Below are 6992 nucleotides of genomic sequence, written 5' to 3' on the forward strand. Positions count from 1 at the left end.
ATAGAGTTTGGGTCCATTCACCGCCTCTGATATGACATGCCAAAGTTACATTTACTTCTTCAAAATTTTCAGGTTTGAACTTTTTGTTCTCTGGCATGTGGTCCAACAGATTTCTAAAGGAACACCTACCATACTGGGGAAAAAAAACCCACTTTATTCTCATTAAAGACTGGTTGAATAACCTGATTTAGGTTTAGGTTGAGTTTATTTTTTATTTATCTGGGCTATGTTCCATTTACTCTCCTGATGTGCTGGTATTCAAGACTATATGGCTACTTCTTCTATCATTAACTTTTATTCTTAAGGCATAAGAAGCTAAATGAAATCAGTTCCTGATCCTAGACCAGTGTTTCTCAACCTTGGCAACTTGAAGATGTCTGGAGTTCAACTCCCAGAATTGAAGTTGAAATTGAAGTCCAGACATCTTCAAGTTGCCAAGGTTGAGAAACACTGTCCTAGACCAAGCATATTTCTCTCATTTGTATTAGAGAGTTTATTTGCAAATTTTGGCTTTGTTTCATTGTGATTCAAGATGAGATCACATTGAACTCACCTGTAATAACTCTAGCCCATTCTATCCCGAACTCCCCTAGGAAGTTTAAAAATAAAGAACTGTTTAGACAATTATTTACTCTTTTATAACTTTAATGAAAAATACTAAAGCTTACAGACTGTAAAAATGCAAGTTATCATTAAGCTTGCAGCTAAGGTATGCTATCTCATTTTTCTCTCATGATAATCCTAGTGTTCAAAGAAGATATATTTATCATCATTCCACAGAGCTGAATTTTACTTCCTCACCCCTCCCTTAGGACTTATCATGTCATTTACAAACATTTTATCTCCGTTGCAGAAAATAAATGAAATTCTAAACTTTTCAACAAAATACCTTGATGAACTGGATAGTTCAAATAGCTATATATAGATGGCTAACCCTTGTTTTTTTGTAAAGACATGATAAATATTTCATACATATAAACTGAAATTTGATTTAACAATCATATCCAACTGGTAGAATGTTTCTTTGGGATAATTAAATGTTCAGCATTTGCAAAGTCTAAATACAGTAGTTCATTGTTAATCCAAATTTTTGTCTGTCAACTGGCTCCTCCACTTTGTGAAAGAAATATATTATTGAAACAGTAGAACCCATTACCAGACTTTTTGTGCATGTCCAGCTAATTACCTATTTTAATAGGAACCTTGTTTGTCTCCATCGCATAGGATAATATATGTATAGATAACTTTTACAAAAGAAAAACATGATAATAATTATTAAGCAACACAGAATAGATAACATTTCAAGAGCAAAGTAATCTCTGAATTTGTACTTGAAAAGGCTGTAATTAAAAATAGCCATGTGAGTTATTTAGGCAAATAATGAGCCAAAAAAAATCTTTTTTTTCTTTTGCTCAGATTGAATGGTTTTGACATTTTATTTTTATTTGGAATTTTAGTACTTATCCGAGTACAAATAAGAGCAGTGGAACTATAGCCACCAAAGTTATGATGTGATTCTATAATTTGATTCGGATTTGGTTAGAAGTAGACTGAAATCAGTTAATAATTAACTAAGATCCATTAATTCCAGTGTCTTTATATGAAGCTAAGACTATTCCAATCCTATACACATCAGTACAATTGTATTTGCAGAAGCTATTCTTCCTTCTACCAGGAACTTATAAAAGTAAATTTTGATTGTGTGGGAAAAGGCACTTGAACAGACATTTATGCATTTAAAAATCCATTGCACAGCATTGAATACTTTGGAAGTCAGCCATGAGTTGTCCCACTTCTTCCTTTCTGTTCATTCATACAACCCACAAAAATAATTACTGTAATTGAAGGCTAATGAAAAATCACTTACTGGACTTACCTACCATGTGGTTGGCTTGATTTCAGCTTTGTGCACTATGCAAATCCACATATTACTTTGTATATAATGGTTCTAGATTTGCACAGAGTATGAACTTGGCAATGTGTCTTATTCAATAAGCCATTGGGGCTTATGTAGCAAATCCTAAAGTGTTTAGTTTGTTATTCAACAAATAATATAAACAACAGTAGTGGTGTGCCTTTTTGGAAGTTAGAACTTAAACCAATTAAGCAGTATCTCTGAACCCTTGTTTAAAATAATTCTCCAGTTGTTCCAGCTTCTGATGGTCTGATGAAGTTGATTGCAAATTGAACTATTTCTCCCTCAACCCTGTTTTTGTTTCATCATATTACATATATTTTATCTTCATGGTTGCATGGAATATAAATGCAATGTAGATATGTATGGGAATATATTAAGCCTATATTGTAAAACAGTAAAATAATTCTTTATTCTTTTTCTTTTCTTTTTTACTGTTTGTGAGATTTGGACCTGAAAAATTTCTGTACAAATTGCTCAAGGATATTCTCAAACTACAGTTATGAGATAGTGAATTAAACTGCTTATCCAGTGTCATAAAAATTTAGTTCTATATTCTACAGAAATAGGTTAATTGCTTCTAAAGGCATCAGCATGGGATTCACACTGCTACAATTCTGTGAATTGCAAGATAAGCCTGAAAGATAAACAAATTGAGATGTTTAAGGATATTAATGACATAATTATTTATAATAATGAAGATAAGCTTGTTGGACCCTATTATTTTTAGTTTAAATCTTCTTACAGTTTCCAGTACATCAATGAGTATTGCTCAGATCAACAAATTTTCACTAATTTTTCTCTTTGGCTAGATTTCCCTAATCTTCCTTTGAGCAAATTTATTAGCATACCACTCTATCTATGTCAGTGTTTCTCAACATTGGCAATTCTAAGATGGGAAGATCTCAGCATACTGTCTGAGGAATTCTGGGAGTTGAAGTTCATCTATCTCAAAGTTGTCAAGGTTGAGAAACACTGCTTTATATGATATTTAAAGGCATTTGTTCGGAAACATCTTTCCAGCTAGTTCCCCAGTCAATATGTGAGCCCCAGAATTCTAAAATCCTTCATAAAATGCTGCATTCCAGTAGTAAAATTGAACTGAACATTCAGTATTACAAATGAGGAGAACTGAAGCAACCATTGTTAGAACTGAGGATTTGGTAGCAATAAATTTAAGTCATAATGAGGTGGAACTCCAAATAAAGCTAAATCCTATTTTTTTTGGAAAATTGGAAAAATAGAATTTTAGTATTATAAAAAGATATTGTATTGAAGCAACGAACTTTGAAATATCTCTCTTCTTCTGGAGCATGCAAAACATATTACTTATTACATATTCTTCTCTCTATTGTGCCTTATAAATGTGTCTTCCAGATGTGTTAATTCTAGAACTATTAATATTACCTTACTCACTAAAAATTCTAGAATTTGTACCATGTTTTCCGCAAAATAAGACATGGTCTTATTTTCTTTTGACCCCCGAAATAAGTACTTGGCCTTATTTTCAGGGAGCTCTTATTATTTTTTAGGTGCAGGAGATGGTAAGCATGACACCTCATGGCTATGGCTGTGTTGCAATATTTTCAGGGAGGCTTATTTTTAGGGAGGGCTTATTTTAGTGCATGTGCTCAAAAGCCCGATTGAGCTTATTATCTGAGGAGGTCTTATTTTCGGGAAAACAAAGTAGTTCCCACTCATCTAAAAGACACTTGTGTTTGGAATGGAAGATGCAGTGGATAATTTCCTATTAGGAAGACCTGTTAGTCATTTGCACCAAACCCACCAAAGAATTAATTAATTAATTACAGTTATATAGCTGTCTATCTCATAGCCAATTCTGGGCAGCTTCCAAGCAGTATGAATTGCCAATTGTATTTCAAAACTTCACTGGCCCAACAACAACTTATTTTTCGACTTAGTTTTTATTTTCCTATCTACCCTCCATATCTTCCCTGCTATGACTTTTATTACTCTCCTAGTTTAACTTCTTCCAGATTTGATTTTCCTTGTCAAATATTTATTTTAAGAATGATATCATAAATGCTGACATAAAAATGTTAACATAAATTAAAGCATTAAAGTATTTAATAATACAGCTCCAGCAACAAAAAAGCAAATATAATTGTACCAAGCTGTAAGAGAAAAATTTAATATGTTTAATACAGTATAACTATACAGCTGCTGCTGCTTCTTCTTCCTCCTCTTCCTCCTCCTCCCTCCGTCCTTCTTCTTCCTCCTCCTCTTCTTCTTCCTGCTCTTCTTTTTCCTCTTCCTCTCCCTATTCCTCATCATCTTCCTCCTCTGAATCAGTATTAATGTCTTACAACTGCTAGACCAGTTTTCTTGGTCTCTCAGCTAGCTTTCAGCCTAAGGCAGGGCTGAAACTTATGGTCTCTTGGTTTCTAGACTTAACTACTATAGCAAACTGGCTCTCTGTTTCTTGCATAGAAACCTGGAATTGAGGAGTTGCAGATCATTCCATATGGTCATAATCTGTTCTGGAGGCTCCCAGGTCATTGTCATAACACTAAAAGGTGTCTCAGCTGGCCCTTGAAGGAGTAGGAGGTTTATTTGACACCACAGTAAAAGGAAAAGTCTGTTAGCTGTGCTATTAAAAAGATAGATGTTTATTGCTACAATGAGCTTTTATTGGGACTTTATTTTTAATTACTCTTTTCTAATTCCAAAGTGTTTTGAAACACTAAGGTTATGTTTTGGGTCTCAGTTAAATATATGGGTAGATTTTATCAGCTAGGAAACTCTGGATTCATAATGAAAAAGCTTTTTGTACGGATAGTGCTTTTTTGCTCAAGTTAATTAAATATTTGGGAGGAAATCAAATTATATGGGAGGATGGGCAAATTCCCTGCTTCTTTTATAGTAGAAATAATATGTCTTTGCTATGAATGTCTTTATATACTGAATTCAGGCAATACCCAAATGGTATTATTGTCTATGAATGACTTTGAGTGTCTGCAGTCCATATGTACTTAAAAAAATAGATAACATGTAAATATGGTTCTTTTTAACAGATTGATTTATATAAAAGTGTCTCACAGTGGTTATTCTGTGCCTACCTGAGACAATGGATAAATGTAATGTATACATAAACAGGAGGGGGAAAGCTTATAAGGTGAGAGAGATCACAATATATGCCCAAAATATTTAACTTTAACCATTTCATGAATTTCAGGGAGAAGATGGTAATTGAAAATAGGTATTTGGGTATTCTGGGAATTGAATGTCCTTCTTTTATATGAATACATTTGATGTGAAAATCAGTTTCCCACTATAATCTGGCACTCTGTTTTATTTGCTCAATATGAGCATATAGGCTCTAATGAAGCTATCTATCCCCTACTTTTTGTTATGAGAAGTGGGGACCATGCATTCATTCTTATGTATGAACTAAGAACTTCCAGCAGGAAACCATGAGTCATGCTTGTAGCTAGCCTTCAACATATTTTCTTTCCTTCCTTCCTTCCTTCCTTCCTTCCTTCCTTCCTTCCTTCCTTCCTTCCTTCCTTCCTTCCTTCCTTCCCTCCCTCCCTCCCTCCCTCCCTCCTTCCTTCCTTCCTTCCTTCCTTCCTTCCTTCCTTCCATGAAATAGGATCCTTAATCCATTTCAAGTAAAAAGGCCTAGGAACATAACCAATGTATTTTTTTCGTAGATAGATAGATAGATAGATAGATAGATAGATAGATAGATAGATAGATAGATAGATAGATAGATAGATATGGCTGTATGTGTGTCTGTGTGTGTGTGAGTGTGTGCGTGCACGCATATGTGTGTGTGTGTGTGTGTGTGTGTGTGTGTGTGTGTGTGTGTGTGTGTGTATTCCAGCAAAATGAGGACCCAGATTGTTGGGGGCAATATGCTGACTCTCTGTAAACCGCTTAGAGAGGCCTGAAAGGCCTATGAAGCGGTATATAAGTCTACTGCTATTGCTATTGCTATTGCTATTGCTATAAAAAAAACTCTGGAACACCTTGAACAATTTCAATCAAACTTGGTACATAGATAACTTACTCTCTGAAAACAAGTACTGTGGGGGTAAGACATTCCTAAACCCCTCAGGGCATGTATTCTGTCAAGATACAGCTTGTTGTGCCTTAAAATGGTTTCTACTGTACAGTGCAGTGGAGTTGCCATAGTAATGGCTTCACAAGGGGGGCTCCCTCTGGTAAGGGGAAAAAAATCTAACATTAGAAATTATGTTTGGTCTGGATATTTTCCCCCTATAAATTAATATCCGGGGCACCCTAGTTTATTGGCTAGTATTAACTAAAACAATGCTGGACTATCTACTATTTATGTATAGAAGACATTCATAAAAACTTTGGAGTTCATAAAAAACAAAGGCAAATATTCATTTCTCTACTACCATCACCACCGTCACCACCACAACCACCATCAGAAAAGGGGAAGAAAAGCTTAATCAACATTGTTTGTTCAGGAAGGCAAAAATGATTACAAAAAGTAACAAAACAAAACTATTCAACTTATCTCCCCACTCCCCGCAAGCTTCCAAGCAGAGAAACAGTGTGGGGGGGGGAGTGCTGTTTGAGAAGAAAACTTCTGCCAATTTGGAAAGTTTTAGAAGAAAAACAAGGCATAGGCATGGGTAATGTTGAGGTAGAGGTGACAAGATAATAAGCCAGAACCCAAAAACTCTTATAGAAACCAGAGAGGACTGTTTGTTAGTGTTGTCTGAGGGATTTCTTTGTTTCTCTGAAGTCATTTTCTCTCACCAAAGTTAACAGTGACATGCAAACTAACTCTATCTGATATCTTTCAAGTCATAACTTTAGAACTTGGAAGACTCTTCTCTAAAATACAATAAAGAACTTGTTCTTAATACACAATGGTTTGCAATATTCTTTTTAATTTGATGAACAATCCTATAGTTGTTCTTGTTTTTTTAATTAAAATTCTGTTTTGGAAACTTTGGGACAATCATGAAAAAACATTTCACTTGGCTTTAATACTGAATCTGTTAAAAGTAGGTATCAGTTATCCATGACTTAAAGTCTCACATGATCTCACAATTGCAGTCATCATATTTCTGACTCA

This window comes from Thamnophis sirtalis, unplaced genomic scaffold (assembly GCF_051295495.1).
Source record: "Thamnophis sirtalis isolate CommonGarterSnake01/CBP01778 unplaced genomic scaffold, rThaSir2_p1.2 scaffold_4, whole genome shotgun sequence".
NCBI lineage: Eukaryota > Metazoa > Chordata > Lepidosauria > Squamata > Natricidae > Thamnophis > Thamnophis sirtalis.